General features: G+C 42.0%; 1 long non-coding RNA gene across 1 annotated transcript; it reads left to right on the top strand.

Moving 5' to 3' along the window:
* Positions 1-782: 782 nt before the first annotated feature.
* On the top strand, positions 783-4842 carry LOC143828810 (uncharacterized). The gene is made up of 3 exons (XR_013227894.1): positions 783-907; positions 3379-3717; positions 4588-4842. It is a non-coding gene; the product is annotated as an uncharacterized LOC143828810 (long non-coding RNA).
* Positions 4843-21738: the final 16896 nt, after the last annotated feature.

Here is a 21738-nt window from a genome sequence, read left to right as displayed (position 1 = left end):
AAGGGCAGGGCCTGGCAGATAGGGCAGCGGGCGAAGGGGGATCCAATGAACAATGAACATGTACAGTGCTCATGATAACTTTTCAATAATGGCCTATGAGGTTTGTGTTTGTTTTTAACCTTAAAGATTTTTTAAAATTGCACATAATAAAAGTTCACATATTTTTATAACTTGTTGCACAGACATTCAACCTTTTAAGTCCTAACTATTTCCAGTTAGGATTTTTTTTAACTTCTGGTGTGAACCCAGAAGTATTATCATTATACTGGGAGTGCATCTACTCCAGGTTCACACTGGAAGTGATGTCATGCTGTTTAACATGTCCTGGCCACCCTGAGCCCCATACCAATTGCCAGAAGTCAACCAGCAACCCTAGAGATACAGGCGGGAATACACCCTCTGCCAGAAAAGTTTGTTGGATGACCTTGGGCTAGTAATTCCCTCTCAGCCTGTTGCTGAGAGGAAAAAATGGAGAAAGGGACAATGACACTGTTTTGGGTCCCCATTACAAAAAAACCCCAAGGTATATATGTGCGTATATAAATATAAATATAAATATAAATATAAATATAAATATAAATATAAATATAAATATAAATATAAATATAAATATAAATATAAATATAAATATAAATATAAATATAAATATAAAATACCTACATAGAGTGACCATGCATACAAAACACAAAGTATGCTGTGTTTCAGCCCCAAGACCCCCAGATATGCAAATCACATAGAAGGCCAGGGAAAGTGGCAGGTGAAGGTGCTGCTGATGTCACAAAGGACCAGCTTCTGACTAAATAGCCCACTATATGGGCATGTCTCACACAACAGATTGATGTTGTCACTGCATGGGTGAATATGGGAGGAGAGAGTCATCTAAGAATATAAATGTCATACCAGAAAGGTAATAACTTGGTCAGCTCTGTATGGAGGGAAGGCTTGTAAAGCAAAGCTAAACAGATGCACACCCTTCTGTGTCCATTGAAATTGATGGTCTTAGTAGAGTATAACTCTGAATTAGGATGGCACCATTGACATATATTTTTTTCACTGTGATTGCTATAATGGCTTAGCATTCATACTCTGCTTCAAAATGTTCAAAATTCTTCACATCCATTTCTGTGTTATTACCCTGACAACAATCATGTGAGGTAGGAGAGGGACATCATTTTGCAGAATGAAGTTTTAAATTTCAGCCTATTGGATCTAGATTCTTTTAAAATCTCAAAGATATTTACATTTGTATATTTCTCCTAAAGGTATAGTATGATGACTGGAAAATCAGGTCAGACAGAATAATTTTGCTAAAATGGCTGAGTTTCAAACTGAGTAAAATGACGCTTGGTCATATATGGGTTGAGCTCTGTACTTTATCGGGACTGAAATAACCTGACCTGAATAGCTCAGGCAAATCCCATCTGATCTTGGAAGCTAAGCAGAGTTGACACTGGCTAGTATGTGGATGGGAGACCTCCAAAAAACATAGCACAGAAGCAAGCAATGGCAAACCACTTCAAAACATCTCTTGTCTGGCTGCCAGATAATCCTTAGCTCTCCTGGCTATGTTACACATATGCCATACAATAAATAATAATAAATAGGAGTGAAATCTAAGCTAATTCTGTTTCTCTTAAAAACTGCACAAATCAAATTTCAGACTACTCCGTTCTCAGTTTTAGCTATAAACATATCAGACATGGAACCATTACAAATATTATTCAAAGTAAGCTAGACAGTTATGTAATTCATATATCCAGCCTATACACAGAAATCCAGAGATTGTCATTAAATGCTGGGTATCATGTTACCAAATGGCACAGGAATCTTTATGGATACCAGGGTTTTAGGGCTGGTTCCTACAAGGATATTGAAATTATAATTATTATTTGGACTTGCTCCATAGAGAAAAAAAGAGCCTCTTGTGGCGCAGAGTGATAAGGCAGCCGTCTGAAAGCTTTGCCCATGAGGTTGGGAGTTCAATCCCAGCAGCCGGCTCAAGGTTGACTCAGCCTTCCATCCTTCCGAGGTCGGTAAAATGAGTACCCAGCTTGCTGGGGGGTAAACGGTGATGACTGGGGAAGGCACTGGCAAACCACCCCGTATTGAGTCTGCCATGAAAACGCTGGAGGGCGTCACCCCAAGGGTCAGACATGACTCGGTGCTTGTACAGGGGATACCTTTACCTTTACCTTTTTTACCATAGAGAAGCGGCATGTCAAATGTGAAATCTATGTGTATCATTATCCCCATTCCTCTTTAGAATACATTTCATATGGGAGAGCCATTGTGGAATTCACTGACAGGCATTGTAGTAATGGTCACAGGCATGGAAAGCTGTAAAAGATTAGACAGATTTGTGGGAAATAAGTCTGTCAGTGGCTTCTAGCCATGGTGACTAAAGGAAACCTCTGAATACCAGTTCCAGGAGGCAACTTCAGGGGAAAAGCCTTGACCTATATGTCCTGTTGTTTGCACCCCCCAGAAGAACTGGTTGGCCACCGAATGAAACAAAATGCTGAACAAGACAGACCACTGGTCTGATCCCACAGGGCTTTTGTTATGCTCTTGTGTTAAGCATGTGGACAAATAATATTTTCATTTTCAGTTTTTTTTCCTTCTGAAAAATGTTTTGCTGATTAAAGCTATTTGATTTAATTTGTTTTAATTTCCATTTGTTTCAATGAGAAATGCATTTCTACCCACAGTTTCTCTGTCTCAGTCCCAATGGAATGAAATTCTCAGAGATTTGCCCAAGGGCTCCTCCCTGCCAATGTTCAGCCAGAGAGGAGAGAGAGTGTGGCAGGGCAGGAACAGAGGATTGCATTTGCCAACCCAAGAAAGCTGTTAGCATTGCAAAGAAAACCCAAAGTATAAATGATTTTTTTAAAATGCTATCAGGCAGTTGCCACATCTAGCTGTCTTCTTTGGTGGCATGTTCTCTGTCAATCTACTGACTGAAAATATACTGAGAGCAGAAAGTCTTGTAGAAACTGATCTGTACATATATATTTGTTGTTGTTGTTAGTTGCGAAGTTGTGTCCAACCCATCACGACCCCATGGACAATGATCCTTCAGGCCTTCCTGTCCTCTACCATTCCCCGGAGTCCATATATACATATGTACATATATATACTATATGCAAATGGTCAAAGAATTGTGCAACATTCTCCAGTCTACCACAGATGGCCCAAAGCCTCCTGTATCCTTTTATAAGCAAGTGAAAAACAGCCCATAAATGTCCTACAAGAGTGCACAGAGAGCATCACTTGATACAGTTCTACAAAACAAATCCATTAATGTCGAGTGAAAGCTAAGGCAGTTGCTTTGCTTGCCACAAGACTTCCGCTTCTTTTAACACATTTGCTTCCTTGAAGGGCTACAGAGGATGATACACAGATGACGGATCCTCAGTCAACAAATGGAGGAGCGTCACAGACCTAGGAGGTTTGCTGAACAAACTCAGGTTAGCCAAAATGAGCCCTCAGCAACAACCCAGATTAACCAGTCTGCTCAACCCTCTGTTAGTGAAGCATCAGCCAACATTCACCCATCCATGAATTCTCCATCACTACCCCAAGTTCCCCAAAGCCACAATTCTATGGGTGAGAGAGCAAGAGGGGAACCAGCAATACTCATTTCCCCACCCATTCAAGATTCACCACTTGCAATCTGTCAGCATATAGTCGGTCTCCTTGGACAGATCATTGAGCATCGTAAGTATAGTTTCAACAAAGTACAGTATCCTTTCCTCTACCCATGACCTCCCATTCTGATGCTTTCCTATCTAATGTGGATATGCATTTCATGAAAAGGGCTAGAACAGCTTCTCTCAATTTTTTTTTTACCTTTGAGAAACCCCTGAAACATTCTTCAGGCTTCAAGAAACCCCAGAAGTAGCACGATCGTGCAAAATATGTTTGGGAATCATAGCTGTGTACATACCCACCCAGGACCCCTCCCCTTCCCACCCCCTCCAGACCTGTCATTAGCTATTTTGGGAGGGGGTTGATATGACCATATATAGTCATATCACCTGATAAATGTTTAACAAATTTTATATATCCTGCATAGTGCAGGGGGTTGGACTAGATGACCCAGGATGTCCCTTCCATGATTCTATGATTCAAAGCAAAGAGTCAATGATTCTTTCTGCAACATAATTGGTGCCAGAGGCACTTTGAAACAGCTCAGGAGGCATTACCTTCATGTCTGCAAGGAATACCGACAGAACTAGCTTTCTTCATCATGGGAGGAAATTTGGCTTGGAACCTTTTAACGTTTGATAACTGGCCCCAGCTCCATGGCACCCAATTTGTTGTGGTGGAAGCTCTCAAAGTTCCAAAAGTGTCCCCAGGCTCCACAACATTGAGGATACTTTGGAGATCACTTGAAATATATAATATGGTTACATACGTGCCAACAGGCATTTGGTAGTCCCAGTATTTATTCCTCATCCTGTGCAACAGCATAAAAGATGTAGCAAAGAGATGGTGGGGCTTCTTTCTTCACTGTGGTTGGCTAATTGATGATATAAACTGACTGATAAAAGAAGCATAACTTACTGAGCTCCATATTCTTGGCAGAGGATGGTATCATGAGAGAATTACGGATGATGCGAAGAGATATGCGCCTTATGAAGGGAGAGCAACGACGGACCAATGCCAGAGTGATATCATTGATACATGGCATTGATGCACTAAAGGAACAGTCTGAGTAGCAATAGTGTTGAATTCTTTCCTATAGATAACATCTGGGACCAGCCATTCAGAACTTCCCAATGCTTTTCTTTCTCCAGGGATGCTGTTCATCCATGCTTATTAAACTTCTTGTCATATGAACTACTGCATATTTGATGCTGCTTTATGTCCTGTCAAACCATTTGTTCAGCTAATTCAGTGTTGTATGCACTGAGCTGAAAAAGTCCTCCAAGAAGTCTTTCTCAATATCTACCACCTGAAATCTTGTAACTGAAGATGCCGGGACTGGAACCTAGGAATTTCTATGTGTTTCATAACCTCTCCATTGAGCTGTGCTGTATTTTCACTGGGCACTTGAATTTAGAAACAGTATGCTGAATGAATGTTAATAACCCGTAAATTCTGCTGCTGGAAAAAACCGCATTTAAAGTATAAACTGCTATGCAGTAGAGCTACATAAGTATTTTGGCTTCAAAGCGTTGCACATTTATTTAAAATCTGGTGGCATACATTGACCTTCTATAAAATTAAAGTATCAGTAAAATATTAATACAGCAAACGCCAATTATAATTTATGGAGTTTTACTCCTATTCTTTATAGAAATAAATTAATCCAACACTGCAGTGTTCATAGTACCGTTACATATCTAAAAATCTAACAACCTTGTGTGACTTTTCCTCCACCCCATTCATCCACACAAGAGTGCAACCCAGACGGATGACAGGTTTGAAGAAAAATCTTAAATATATAAAGGGTGATGTAAGAGTATTATACACAGACAAAACACAACACCTGACAAATGAGATATCACAAAAGGATCTCATGAGATTTTCAGTGCCATTTTGAGTCGCTAAGATAGCTCCCAACAATGTTTATGCATTGTACAGTGCTAGACTACCTGTAGAATGTTTAGTGCCCTCTCAGATACCAGAATACCCACCTAGTGTTGAGTGTTTTGGAAACGACAATAAACCCTTTTTTGAAGGTTACTTGTCATGCTGTACTGAAGGTGAAAGACTCAGCATTGTCCAGAGAAAGAGGGCAATTGGGAAAGCATGGGGAGGTAAGGGAAGAGGGGAACAGAGTTAGCAGAGGGAAGAAGGCTAGCAGGGAGAGAACAGGATTTTCCCTCCCTGGCAGTGGAAGAGAAGCAGAAGAATGGTGGGAGGGACGAAATCAGAGACAGAGAGGTGGGAGAAGTGTAGATTCTTCTTGTAGATCCTTCTCTTATATTTTGTAATACACAACTAAATATAGTATTAGTATTACCTTTCAGAAAGACTCTGGCAGAAACCCTGAAGAGAGCTCATTTCAATTAATAATAAATGGTTAATTATTAATTGATTAATTTCAGTTAAATAATCCATTTCAGTTAATAATAATCCTTGCCATTTACACAGTACTTCAGAATGTTCAAAATGCTTCTTCAGTAATCATTACAACAGTCCCAAAAGACAGACCAGCAATCTTAGCCCCATATAGAAGGGGCTAATGTTAATGCTTGCAACTGTGGCTTTCTGAATCCACCCCAAAAAAACCAAAAGTGCAGAAAAAACTGGAACAAAGGATCTTGAAAACTCTTAGCCACAATGATACACCTGCTCACTTAGTTCTGGGACAAATGCTCTCTTACTTCTCTTAATTTAGTGACGTTCCATTTGACAAAAATGATACTACAGAAAAAGCTAAGTACTCTGCTCATGCCACACCTCTGCTCATCCCCCTTGCTAGGCTTCAATCACCACTTCTTCTGAAAGTTACATAATTTATAAATAGCTCACAGTTTCCTCAGTAAATGATTAATCGGCTTTAGATTCTGTCGTGCTAATATCTGTGTATGATTAATAGCACTTTAGTCTCAGTGCCATAATAGTTCATCATACTAATGCGGCATCTAAAACTAATTTGTATAAGAATATAAATGTTTTTTTTAATTTTAAAAATTCTACAGATCTATGGGGGTTTCATACATAGTATAATGGTTTGTTTGATTAAGGACTGATAAATCCCGCCTTTGATTCAAAGGAAGAGGGCTATGATAAACTGTCAGCCACAGGAAAGCCCACCAAATATGGTGTAGGCAAAGTGCTCTGAACGTGGTACAATAGAAGTGCTATCATGCTGGAAAACATTAAGGGATAATCATCGTTAATTTCAGTTGGGTGTTGACTACTGAGCAGTGAAAAGCCTTAATCATTTCATTTTGATGAAAATATTTCCTCAGTGAGGCCCATATTGTCTACTCTGACTGAAATCAGCTCTCTCCAGGGTTTCCAGCAGAAGTCTTTCAGAAGTGGAGATGTTGGGGATTGAACCTGGGACCTTGTGCATGCAAAGCAGATTACTCTGACACTGAACTGAAGTCCAACAGAATTCTGGATGCTGCTTCTAGCTGGATGCTCCATGGGCTTCCAAGGACATGTTTTCTTTGCTGAATACTGGTGTGCTAGATGGGTGTTAATCTGGGCCCTTTATGCTATAGTTGTACAGATATCCCAAAACCAGCAATAATACCAGGTGTGTTTTGCTCCCAAGGAAGCTGATCCATGTGGCATGGGCAACTGGAACTTCTAGTGCTTTGATGTATATACAGTGAAGTTTTCTAATCAGAATATTCATATCTCCTATCCTCCTTTAATATGTAAAGCCCTACTACAGATATCGGTTCAACCAGACTTTCAAATGGCTACAAAACAAGCAAATCATAATTTTACTTTCTGAAATTTTAAAACAATCTTTTTATTAAGAAAGTTGTTCTGGATAAAATACATTGGTTTGGCTCTGTTATGACCCATTATGCACGGGGGGAATAACGCACATTTGGGGTGGAATGGTGGCGACTAAAATCATGGATAACGCACGGTGCCAGCTGCAACCGGCCGCAGCTTCGGTGCATGCCGCCGAAAAAGCCACGTCAGCGAAACGCGGAAGAAAGCACAGCTTCTGGGTGACCGGGGCGCAACCAGAAGCGGCGCCGGGATCGCCGCATGCATAATCGGTTACTCTGGGTTTTGCTGCCGTCGTGCCCCTTCCCGTGCATAACTGGTGTGCTTTGCGTCTTCCCCCTCTGCATTTTCCATGTTACCCGAAATCGCCGTTTCGACAGCCGTGCATAATGGGCCTATGTGAGCACATCCAGTATTGTGGATTATATACAATGCATGCCAATGGATTTTGTGTCCCCTTTGGGACAGCTCCCTACTGGTCATACATTTTTGTTTTTCTTTTTTATAAAGCTACAATGTTGACCCCCATAGCTTTTTGTTATTGCTTTTTTTAAAGGGGGAAAGAATAGTTTGAAAAGCTACCACTTTTGCTTCTGAAAAAAGTTCTGAAAAAAGTAAGACTGACATACAGAATTGGGTTGCATGAATGGAGAGGGTGCTGCTGAACATGGCTCCCAATTCTCAGCTACTGATACTCTGTGAGGCACCAAACCTGTATATCCTTTACAGTTAGGGTCTGAACCTGTACATGGCGTCAGTTTTCACTTTTCCTCCTACAAAAGCCAAATTTGACTATGGTTAAGAGGAGATGATGAATTTTCCATCTTTTACAAAGAAGCTGTGAAAACATTTATGTAACTCATTTCAGGGCCTGAGAATGGAGTCCAAAATTTTAATCCCCCCCCCTTAAGACTCCACACAACTATTTATTTATTTGTTTGTTTGTTTGTTTGTTTGTTTATTTATTACTCCAAAAATCTGATTGAGTTTTGTATACTTACAAGGAGGGAATTAAAGTAGGAAAGCCCAGAGGTTCTGTGGGCTAGGTCACAAAGAAGCAAGTCGAAGCATAAATGTATAGCAATTACAAGGGCAGTGTCACCCAGAAGAAAAATAAAAATCTTCATACAGAGTGCTGGCAAAATTATTATCAAGGAAATGCATCCAGTACTCAGTATTCTTATTTAGCATGATATGGCTGCAAAATATTTTAGCTTAATACTCCCCAAGCATTGCTCTGCACTATTTGTGTCTTTAATGGAACTATTCTACTTGAACCCTCTAGAAATAGCACCATTCTTTTTCACGAGAATTTTCTCCTTTTATCACCCATGATATTATTTTAATAGGCATGACAACCTAGGCTGATTTAACAGATAGTGACTTGAAATGCTCTATAAGTTTTTGGATTGATATTGTTCCTAATGAAGTGCTACATATGCCTTCATCAGAAGTAACAGCAAATCAGAGATATTTAGAGCAATTCAAGTCACTCTCAGAGGTATCTTCAAGCATACAGGGTTTGTATCTAGCACTGCCTGTAATAAGTACAGCCTGTCATCCAGTTCAACTTGTTCTTCATTAGCACGATGGTAATAAAGAAGCATGCACCATCCAATCAACCCACTCAGACACTTGGGAGATTTAGCTACTGTTTCTAGAATATATCTTAGAATATCTTTGAATTATAGGAGAAAATGTATGTCAAGAACAAATTAATTAAATCAGCAATCCCCAAAGGCTGTGCTGGAGCTCACTACTTGAGCAAACAGCTAATGTGTTGCAAGAAAGAAATAAATTAAACCATTAAGTGATTCTTGGAAGGCTCTAGCTGTGCCACCTTCTATTCAGCCATCTCCAAGGATAAACAGTTCTGCTGTGTCTGTGCATTGGAAGCAACTGAATGTTCCAATCATGTCTGATGCAGAAGCTTACTGGCCCTCTGAGGAGCTTGCTCCCTGTGTCCCTGAGTGAGTCATTGGCCTGGATGTGTCTCCTACCAATCAAAAGACACACCTCAGTAGCAACTCACATATTAGCACAGCAGGTGACCTGCTCTAAAGGTGGGTAACTCATACTACATCTCAGCATAGATATTATTAAATGTGTACTCAGGAAAACAAAGGTAATCTTTTTGGATGTGTGACTAGTGTCTCCCTGTGTAGGAAACACCGGGTTCCACTGAAACTAGTGTTCTACATAAGCCATATCTCAACAAAATGTTGAACTAATTGTAGAGGTTTCTGCTAGAGACGATTATTGGAGCTTCAGTAGCAACTCTTAGGGCAATTCCGCACATTTAAAAAAATAGGGTTACACCAGCAAAATGGCATAATGCTAAAAAAATATCTCTGCCTCCTTCTCGCGCTCCTTGCATTCTGCATACCTGATTGAAATGGTAGAAGAGAGCAATGCACTTTACAGGTGACCTTCTTCCACCTGTCAATCAAGCCAACAGAAAAACAAGGAGCCTCTCCAAGGCAAAATACGTGTGATAATGTATATATTGACTACCAATACAATTTCTTTTACAATTTCTTTGATATACAAGAAGAAACAACCATAACGGCTTCTAGATAATTTCTGTTTTCAGTGACTTCTTCAGTGGTTGAGTCCTCTAATCTTCCAATATCAGTTTGTTGAAGAAAAAAGTAGAAAAATCCTACCGCCTTTCCCTATATTACTATTTTAGTATCAATAGGCCATTGGCTCAAAGGTACCGGAGAATGTCTTTGCCTTGGAGAGGTTCCTTGTTTTTCTGTTGATTTTCCATTGTGAACCTTCCTTTTTTTTGTGTTGTAATTTTATTGTGATATGTCAATCAAGCCAGGCAGCCAATCCCCTTTCTCCATATTCTATAATAGGAATTTCAGCATTCCTAGCTTTCTCAGGATCTGGGAGGGTAGAGTTTGAGGTAGAGGCTACAGACTTTCAGGGTAACTCCAGGAGGCTCTTTCCTGATTCCCCTCCAAATTTCAGAATGATTGGTCCAAGGGGTCCACTTCTAGGGGCTCCTGAAGAGGGTACCCCCATCCCTCTCATTATATCCTATAGAGAGTTTGTTTCATAATATATTAATATATAATAAGGAGAATGGTGAAGATACTCCATCAAAGACCAAGGGAGAAGGCCAGGCTCCTGCAGGCTGCATGTCTTTTGGTGAGCCTGCAAGAGCATCCTGGTGCCTCAGAACAGCACTAGGTTACTCTGGCAGGGAGGCAGGGAAGGGCTGAAAATGCAGACATTACCCCAGACCCAGTCCAGGAACTGACCAAGGTCTGTGACACCGCCACCCTGGCTAGTTTCTATTTATTTTTAAAATACTGGAAATTTACATGTCTGCTTTTACTCTATCCCCCCCCCCCCCGGCAATCAGTGCAAGTACTAGGCTGTCTATTTCAAAACTGGACACCAAATCTCCTTATCTCCAGGTATTTCCCAACCCAGAAATAGCAACTAGCCAATGTACAAATGGCTTTCATCTGATTCACCCAGAAGTTGCAAAGAACATTGATTTAAATCCTGCCAGAGCCTATTTGAATCAGGACAGCATCATGGGAGGAAAAAGGGGCTCCTTCCTCCCCTGAGCTTTTCCCCCTGAGCCATAAATCTCAGTGGAAATTAGTTGCTTACTTTAGGAATTGTTTAGAGTACTCCACCTTCAGCTCCTAAGTTATGAAAATAACTCCTCACTGGGGCTATTTTAAGGGCAAAGGCATAGGGGAGATGCAGGAGCCCCTGCCTCACCCAGCTGCTGACCTGGGCCAGATCTTCTGTAGGTTTTTAAAGTGGTATTTCCTGGATCTGCTGTGTGAGTTATGTGCAAACCAGCTGGGTTGGGGTAACCCAAATACAACTAATTAAAAAACGTATTGAGTGTTGTGACCTGGGGAAAGGCTGTGGCTCAGTCAGAAAGCTCCTGTATCAGAGCCAGAAGTTCCCAGGTTCAATGCACAGAATCTCCAATAAAAAGAATTATGTAGGAAGTGATGTGAAAGACCTGCACCTGGAACCTTGGAGAGCTGCTGCTAGTCTGAGTAGACAATACTGACTTTGATGAACTGATGGTCTGATTCAGCATATGGCGGTTTCATGTGTGTCCTCACAGTTCAAAAGGGTGTAAAATCAATATTGCCATAAAGCACACTCCTGAACCATGCAGTAAGACCCAAGACCAGCTACTAGGTTGGGGGCAGATAAAAGCAGATTCTTGGGCTAAATAAAGGATGTAAGGTACCTGGGCTGTTTATTGTATTAATCCTCCTGACACCCAAAGGGAGGGGGGGGGTAGAAAAAAGAAAGCAATTGTATCTCTAGAAATAACTTCTAAGATGAGTCCATGCAATTTTTCAGAGGCAAACTGGGCTTTGATGGTAACCTTGTGGTGCAGAGCAGGCAGAGACTAAAATCAATACTATCAAATCTTTTTTTTTTTAATCTAGCAATGAAAAAATGTGTCCCTATCATTTTAGCCATCAGGTTATAATGGTTTCATATGCAATCAATGGAATAGAAGAATGCTTTCTTTTTCCTTTGTCCATTCTCTCTAAATGCCTTCAGTGGGGACTGGAGAATAATTTTCACAGATATCTTTCATTAGGCACACAAGGAAACATTCAGACAAAAGGGATCCATGCCACAGTTACCAAGAAAGAACGTTTTCTTATCAATGTTTTTCTGCCTTAAACCATTACATTTAGAGTAGCATAATCTAGAGGGCTAATTCTTTTTCACATCTTATTATTAGTTTAACCATGAACAAAACAGTAATTAATAAGAAGATATCATACTGTTAAATCACCTTTTACTTAGAAGGTGCAGGTAGAAAACAATTCATGGTCAACAAATGATAAGCACTGGCTTACACAACAATTCCCTGAAGAACGACCGTCTATCACCACTGAGAAAGGGGTGGAAGATTCAGTTACCTTACCTCATAACTTCAGCAGATGGCAGAAGAGCTCCTGCAGCTGCTATTGCAATACCATGCAGAGGTGCTCTGTGTGGGCCAGTGACATACCTGTAAGTACTTATCACATGTACTGTTGACATATTCATCTCCATGCCTAGAACTGTGAAAGCCTGAGAGTGGATGGGGGACAGGAAATTCAGGGGAAGGAACTATTAATCCCCCCTTCATTTTTTAAACAGAAAATTGAAAATTTGGTTGGGGAGCACTGATTGTCACTTAAACTCCTATGAAATATTTGTTGTTTTGGAATTAATGAATTACTTTTTAAGACCAAGTTTTACTTCGTCAAAATGTTCTTACCATAGACATATATTTCAGATTTTCAAAAATATATTCTTCAATTGTGAATAATTTTGTCTAAAATTCATTTGGTAGACTTTGACTAAAATAATAGTATGGTATTGAAGAGCTTTTCACTTTTGTCAATACGCAAGCCTCCCAATACACATTAATATTATGATGACACTGTTTTCTTCATCCAAATAATAAACTTTTTTACTATAAAGTGTACTGTGGCTTCTGTTTCAAACTTTTACTTTTTCCTACTTTGTACAGCAAAAAAAAACAAAGATATATGCTTAAATAGATCGAAGTGTATAAGTTTGCAGTGTGCTATCTCTTAGGTACTGGGTATATTTACAACTTCATGTTAGCAAAATGAAGGCATTTATCATTGGACCTTTCACATATAATACAGTTATAGGTGCCGACCAAGTTACAAATGAGGCATTTTATGTTCTTAAACCAGTAAATCAATTCATGTTTGACAAGAAAATAAGCAATGCATCCAAGTTTTCCATCAAAGATACCCTTTTTGTGTGAAAATGGCTTCAAAATTTCTAGAAACTAGACTATATAAAATGATCATGAAGACATAATATATTGATGCTGACTTATATAGTAACTATATTTAGATTACTTATACCAGGCCAGGTAGACATCCTGGTTGGGATTCATTCTGATGATGTGGACAAGATAATTGGAAATTTGTGGCCCACCACTTGCTTGTATGGAATTTATCCTTCCAGTTACTTGAAGCTTATTACCCTGTTGTTGGAATGTATATTTGGTAAAAGCTGACCCAGTCTAGGGAACTGAGGGAAGAGACTAAAGTTCATAAAATCAGCATTTCTGTCAGATGACTATCTAGCACCTGCTTAAAAACTTTCAAAGGAGAACCACAGAGAAAGCCAGTTCCACTGAAGAACCGTTCTGTCAGGAACTTTTTCCAGATGTTTAGCCAAAAATTATTTTGAATTAATTTCAACCCATTGCATCATTGGCAATGAAGTGATGCTCTGTCATTTGGGCAAAACTCCACAGTAAAAGCATCTACTACAGAATTTTGACCAAATACCACAGTGTCACCATTCTGCTGGTGAAGAAATTATGTCACTTCTGGTGCATGACTTGACTGAAATGCCAGAGTAGACCTCCCCTGCTGCCAGTAAGTCCCCCTGCCCTCTACTGCTTATCAAGAGGCACATGCCTCTGGCTGCCCTTTATGGCATCACATCCTCATGGAACTCCTTCAGTCCCCAAACTCCACCCTTCCTAGGTTTGCCAGACAACTCTAGTGCTGGGAACCAGCAGAAGGCATGCAGGGCAGGGAAATGCAAATTGCCATATCTCTGATGGCAAGCAGTTACTTCTGGCAAAAACCTAGAAATGGCATCATTGCATCAGGGTAATGCTCCAAGATTCCACTGAAACTATGACAGTTTCAGTGGAAACCTAGAGTGTCCCTCCTAAAATCAACCTCACTTCCAGGTTCATATAGACAGTGATATTATGCCTTCAGAGTGACAGCAATTTTCCCTACATTTTAACCCAGCCACCCTTCTGAGTGGCAGCAAGGGTTGGGGACTTCAATTGAGAATTCTCTTGTTACAGTGAGAGACCTTGCAGCCTATCCCTCCCCAGGCAATACCCCAAGAGATGGCAACACAACCTCATGCAGACTGGCATATCCCCTTCTTCATTAAAAATCTTAAAACAAACAAATCTCAGTTCTAAAGCATATTTAGACTACATTATGTCCCAATCTTCGTAATTATCATTTTACTGTTCTTTAAATTCAGGAGGCCTTGAATAATGATGGATATTTAGTCTGACTATTTGGACTTTTTAAAAACTTTAATGTGTGTTGATTCATTTATATTTTGACTTGTTCCAGCAGTCTTGCTATGCTTCAATGGGCAAAATATTTAGTATTCTAACACAGTAAAAATGCTAATTAGAAAGTATTACAGCGATAAATCAGATTCATTTTCAAAATATCTATGTTTAACTAAAGGGTGGGGAGCTCAAATATGGGGATGTGAATATACTGTTTTTTGCTGTGTTCTGTAGTGAATAAGTACCTGGGACATAACTGAGATAGTAGATCGATTCTAGACCAGTTCATGGTGTCACCTCTGCAGGGCTCAATTATTAGTAGCCTACTGGATGTTTCCTGTGGAGTGGAGAGATTTAAGAATTTAATTCCTCATACAGATTTATCTAGCTCATTAAAACAACATGGAAAGCTTTGTTTCATTTTACTTTAAAATTAAAAAATGCTCTACAAATAGCTATTTAATGCTCATGGTGTTTGCATAATTTTTTTTTACAGAGAATGAAAGTAGGATACATACATCAAACGCTCTTCCCCTTGGCTAGCAATCCTTCATTGGGACTACTTAAGAATTATTCACTAAAATGTTTTCTTTACCTTCACATAAAGAACACAAAATGCAAAACAGCCAGTTTTAAGCATATAGGTCTTATTCATCTTAAAGGGAGAGATTTAAACAACTGCTTTGCATTTTCTTTGAAATCAGTGGGACACTGGATGAATTCCACCCACAATCCAGAGATACAAATTGCAGCTCTACAAGTATAAATACATATATGACAAAGATAATTTCCCTACATTACAATGACAAAATGCCCTAATTCGCCTTGTGCTGAATCAATTTACAAATAAAATAATGTGGGGATAATCCAGCCAAATAAACACTGTTGAATGGAAAATCAAACATCTGCTTTAATCTTTGCTATTGACATTAATTATTCGCCCTATGCCCCCTCCCAGGGCTTTACGCTCTGCGGGTGCTAACCTTTTGGTTGTCCCCAGCCCCAGGGAAGTTCACCTGGCCTCGACCAGGGCCAGGGCCTTTTCGGTTCTGGCCCTGACCTGGTGGAATGAGCTCCCGGAAGAGCTGTGGGCCCCGCAGGAACTTCCAGCATTCTGCAGGGCCTGCAAGACGGAGCTCTTCCACCAGATCTACCATTGAGGCCAGGCAGCAAGGAGATCATGCCCCCCCTTCATAAAATGGCAGTAGTGGGCCCCATCAGCACCTCTCCACATCCCTTTTTGATGGGATGTGGGATTAGTCTAGGATGAGTTTTTTCGCCGCAACTTCTTGGTCTGATAGGCCTTTTTATCTGTATTAGTTTTTACTGTTTTGGGGGGGGGGTTGGGGGGGAATGTGATTGTAACCCGCCTCTGGGGGAGGCAGGAAATAAATAAAATAATATGAATAAAATTTTGGTCTGAATTAACCTCATGATTTTGAAAAACATAACAGTTTAACTAATCGTTTATCTAGTTCAGGACTCGGGCAGTGCAACCTAGGAGAAGGTATTTTTAAATTTCTCCTTCTTTGGGCTGTATGGCAGAATTTTTTTTTTTGCGGGGCTGGAGGACTGAGACTGGGGAACATGTGAGTCACAGCACACATACTTCACACTGACATATACACCTGAATATTGCCTACTATAAGGGTCTTTTTGCTTTCGAGATCTTAAAGATTCCTAGGCATAGTAAATTAGGAAGGGCTCTGTCAAGTCAATTTCCCCTTCATTTGTTTTCTCCAATGACAGTGAACTGCCCTGTAAATACCGGCAACATTCTATGGCTTCTTAAGAGCAAAACATGGCTGAGACTTATATCAGCCACCTCTTGATGCAGCAGAGGGCAGCTGGATGCAACCACCAAGCAGCCCTTCCATGGCACATGCTGCATCGGGCAGTGAGCATGCATGAGCCCACAAAGCAGGACCCATGGCACCAATAAAAATTCTGGGGGTGCAGGTCCTGGCCTCTTGTTCAGGAAGCCGCAGAGAGCAGCTTCCCTACCACCCACCCTGTGTGAATGTAAAATCAGCCTTGTTATAGTGTCTGAGGTGGATGCTTTCATGGCGAATTCATCACAGCTGCAATTTTGCATGGGATGGAGCCTGTTGGAAGGGAGTCCAGTGTGTGATCAGACTCCCTGGGGTTCAGGGCCTCTGTATGAGGTGGCATGTAAATGAGCATGGCTGACCTGATTGGGTGGCTAGAAGCTCTTTGCCAGGTGGCCTGGGGGACAACCAATTGAGGTTTGCACCCAATTGGCTCCCCCACATAGGTTGCTTCCCTTATAGCAGACTCCAGTAGGCAAGGGGATCTAGTCTCCCATTGGGAAATGGTGGGGATCTCCAAGGCGCCTCTGGACTCCATGGGTTGTGGTGCAGTCCGCTGACTGCTAAGTCAGACTCCCTCTCCCATGCTGTGCCAACCCTCCCATGGAGAGATAATAAAGCTGTGAACTTGTTTAAGCCCAACATTGGTGTGTCATGTCTTACTCCAGCCCAAATGCCCTCCTGCAGGTCAATGAACATGCTTACTGTACATTAAAGCATTGTGGAGAATAGGCCCTTATTTTTAAATTCAAAACCAAATGCTTTTCTGGTACTATATCACTGTGCAGGATTGCCAAGTTCACTAAGATGAAGTAATACACATTTCATTTTCCTTTGTTCAGCATGATCAAGTAATATTTTGGTGACATCACAAGATCACCTATTTACATTATATTTTTAACCAATGGAAAGTTTTAATTTAAAGATATTGTAAAACACAGCCTTTTCCAGCAGCAGATGATGAGGATGAGACGCAGATAAAGGCAAGACAGCAAAAAGGTGAGGAGGGCCTTGAAGGCATGATATAATTTAGCACTTAGCCTTTCTGCGGGCATAACACTATTTTTACTAATGTGCGGAAACTCCCCATTTTTGGCGATTCCCGAAATTCTGAGTTAAAATGGCCAAATCACAACTTGGCTACTGGACAGCCTTGGGATGCAAGCGATGTCATGTGGAGGGGGCTCTAAAAGTCGCCAACATTTGAATGCTGTCCAGAAACATATTTCTCTTGCAGAAATGGTCAAGGACATTTGTAATTACCAAGTTTTCCTGTTGTCATGTCACTATTATCTTTTCCTTCTTCATAATTCATTAAGGGTCAGTGGGTGGAGAATGGGCAGGACCAGTCCGGGTGAGAGGCCAGGACAGACAGCAGTTCTAGCCAATCGGGTGAGGGCACAATCTAGGGCCTCACCAGGACAGGCCAGAAAGTGACAGGGAAGCAGCAGGACGCCATGAGCAAAGAAGGAGGCCTTCCCCTTGGGCCTAGAAGCATACCTTGGGCTCACCACAGCACTGATAAAGCTGTTCTGACCAAGCAGTAATATCAGGGCTCTCTCAGCCTCACCTACCTCACAGGGTGTCTGTTGTAGGGAAAGGGAAGGGAAGGTGAATGTAAGCCACTTTGAGACATCTTCAGATAGAGACAAGCAGCATATAAGAACCAGCTCTTCTTCATCATCATCTTTCTATACTCAAGAACAGTGGTCCCCAACCTGCGGGCCGCGGCCCGGCGCCGGGCCGCAAAGGCCATGGCGCCGGGCCGCGGCTCCCTCTCCCCGCCCCCCCCCACCCCCGCAGTAAAAAACTTCCCAGGCCGCAAGCCTGCGGCCCGGGAAGCTACTTACTGCGGGAGGGCGGGGAGAAGGAATCAGGGCCGGGCTGCGCCCGTGCAGGCCGCGCCCTCTCGGCCCGATCCACGGGCGCGGCCCGCGGGTGTTGCCCGATCCGCGGGCGCGGCCGGGCGCGGCCGGGCGCGGCTCGCGGGTGCGGCCTGCGGGCGCGGCCGGGCGCGGCCGGGCGCGGCCCGATCCGCGGGCGTGGCCGCGGGCGCGGCCCGAAGCGTGGGCGTGGCCCGCACGGGCGCGGTCCCTGCGGGCGCGGCCCAATGCCCTGCCGGTCCCCAGCCTAAAAAAGGTTGGGGACCACTGCTCAAGAACATTACAAGGACCCAACAACTGTCCTGAGAACTTTCAGCAAATGTTTTTTGGAATGTCCCTGCTGAAATTTAATTCCCATGTTTATGGAGACTCTATTTAAACTGAGACCATAACATATGGGAAGAGGGAGGTTGTGCCTTCTTCCTGCATGATTTTCCTACCTGAAATTGTCTTAAAATTAGTCATTGGTACATGTAAGTTTTCCCAAATGGGAAGAACAACAGTTATTTAGAACTATTTCAGATTAGGGAATTGGGACGTGTGAAAGGCTGAAGCCCCTTCTCTCTAAGTATCATGGTCCTGATCCAAATTGAGCCCACATATTCCTGGAAATAAGTTCTGAGTATTAAACTATCAGTTCACATCTAATATGAGGTCCACACAAGGGATATCCTGGCCTCACAAGGTCTTTGGAGCTTGTGAATTAGCCCTTACTTTCCGAATTCCCCCCCCCCCAAGAAAAAGCCCTACTTTTGCAACACCCACCATTAATAATACTCAGGAATTGTGTGTCTCACTTAGTGAAAGTACACTGTGTCAATTGATATGTACACAGAATATGAATACAGATGATCATTCAGCAGGTACTAATATATATGCATATACTTAACCATTAGTTAAGCCAGTTGTATGTAATGTCCTGCCAAGACAATATTATTTTACATATGCACTTGATAAATAATCTGTTAACCTAATCTATAAACAGATAAGTGGAAAATATTTGCCCACACAGGCATTAGCATGGATTGTCTATTCACCACAATAGTTATGTGGTTATTGTATTAAATTATGATTTGGTTAAATAGAGGGGGACATGTAAGCTAACTGCAGCACATCCTTTCTGTCTAAAGATTTGTTTGCCATACATGCCAGAAATCTAGTAGCATACTATCAATTTTCACCTCTTCCCTAGCAAGCCTGCTGGGAGAAGTAGCTTTGGGGGGATGTTCTAACACCTGGCAGGACATTATGATTCCAGCTTCCATTGTAGTGATTAAGCTCAGAGAAAAGAAGTGTCTGTGGAATCCACTCAGCTCCTCTTGAAAGCCTTAAATATATTTGAGCTGCTTGTACTTCTTATTAACTGTACCATGACCGAATTCCGAATGCTTCTTTGCAAAGGATAGACAGTAAGACATTATTTTTCCTGATGAGGGAGCCAGGGATATTTAGGTGGCCTAGTAATGGCTTGGTTGCCCCTCCTACAGAAATGGGCAAGGCCAGATCTAGTACTACAGGAAAGGAACTCAGGTGAATCTTGCATCTACCTGACAGGAGGAAGAGACAACAAAAGGAGAACTGAAGGGAATAACTGCACACACTGATGGAGAGCAGAGTCAACGTGGTTGCAAATGTTGAGAGGAATTCAAAGGATGTTGAGCATAGTACCTTCAGGCTGAAAATAAGCCATTGAAGGATGCAAGAGAATCTTACCAGTGAATATGGGAAGAGAGTTAGTTGAACATGAAAAAATCAGTGAGAAATAATTTAAAGCAGTAGTCCCCAGCCTTTTTTGGGCCGGGGACTGGGGGGGAGAGGGAGGTGCAGGCGCTGGCAGGAGGTGCGGGGGGTGGCGCGGGAGGTTCAGGGGGAGGTGCAGGTCATGGAGGCTAGTCCCGGAGGCCCACATGATGTTTGTTTGTTTGTTTATTTATATATTTATTTATTTATTATGTTTATATCCGCCCTCCCTGGGGGCTCAGGACGGTTTACATAATAACATAAGAACAATACATGTTCTGATCTTCTGGGCCTACTGGCCTCAGCTGTATGCCTGGCAGAAGAGCTGCATCTTGCAGGCCCTGTGGAACTGTGCCAGATCCGTCAGGGACCTGATGTTCTCCAAGAGCTCATTCCACCAGTGGGGGGCAGGGTTGAAAAAGCCCTGGCCCTGGTCGAGGCCAGCCACACTTCTTTGGGGCCAGGGACCACCAACTGCTTACCCATAGCTTACGCGTTAGCACTAAAATCTTGAACTAAATTTGGAACTCCACCAGGAGCCAATGTAGCTGTTGCAAGACTGGTCTTATGTGTGTCCTTCTTGGTGTCCTAGTGAAGACACATGCAGCAGCATAAAAGTAAAAGGTAAGTGTCTTGCACTTTAATAACAACAGACAATGACACCAACAGTGCAGCACAACAAGATGGGGAATGCTGGCCCAGTTGCCTGAGCAATATGAACCCTTTGTTATCTGGAATCACACAGTGGAGAAGTCCTTTTGTGTCTCTGGGACCAATTCCGCATGGCAGCAGCTGCACTGAGCTACCACCAGTTTCTCATGACAAGGCAATTAGCCCCACCACTTCCTGGGTCCTCACAGGGAAAGATTTTCCCTGCTGAATCCAGCCCACCCTGAATTTCTGCCTCCATATGGAGGCAGCAAGGGCAGAAAGGCTCCGTCATGCTTCACATCCAGGAGTGTTTTTTAATTTATTATTATTTAATTATTATTATAACAATACAATCCCACCTTTGTGGAAATTTTAAAAATGCTCCATTCTCTTCCACGCCACCTCAAAGCACCATGGAGCTGAATGAGGCATTTCTTGTCCCTTCCAGGACTCCATAGACAGGAGCTTGGCCCAGCATGGGCACCAATGGCACCTGCAGCATGAAAAGGAATGCAAAAGAATCCACATTTCCTTGCCACAGGAAGACTGGGTGCCTGATTTGGGCTAGCTGTGTGCCGGTGCTGGACCAGTGCCTGTGTCTTGGGGTTGCAGAGATTTTCTCCACTGCCAGACAAGGCAGGACTTATTCCCTGTGTGGAATCGATCTGTGTTCATCTGTGGGGCTGTATCAAGTGCTCAAGCAGCAACAGGCTGAAGAAACAATGACTATGAAAAGGCATGAAAAAATGTGCAGAAGATTGGCTGATGGATCATTTTTTCAGAACCTTTGCCTCTTGCTGGAATGGCAATTTTCACACAGAAAAAGCAAACTCATGGAAATCTGGTAACGTACTGAATAAAATTTTGGAAGGGGGAACCATTAGAAATATCTATGAATCTCAAAGTATCAGCTGTTGTCATAATACTTCACAGACCTTCTATGAGCTCCCCCACCCTTCATTATTTCCTCTTTGTGGTTTTTGCCTCTTTTTCAAATTAGCTCTTTGAAAATATCAAAGTAGATAACCTGGTCACAGAGCTGAATATCTACTGGTAGGTAGAAAATGGATAAAATTGAGGGATTGAGCCTCAGGGGAGGGCAGTATAGAAAAACAAG

This window comes from Paroedura picta, chromosome 2 (genome assembly GCF_049243985.1).
Source record: "Paroedura picta isolate Pp20150507F chromosome 2, Ppicta_v3.0, whole genome shotgun sequence".
In the NCBI taxonomy this organism is placed as follows: Eukaryota; Metazoa; Chordata; class Lepidosauria; order Squamata; family Gekkonidae; genus Paroedura; species Paroedura picta.
The sequence above is the reverse complement of the archived record's forward strand: the minus strand, read 5'-3'. Positions and strand labels throughout refer to the sequence as shown.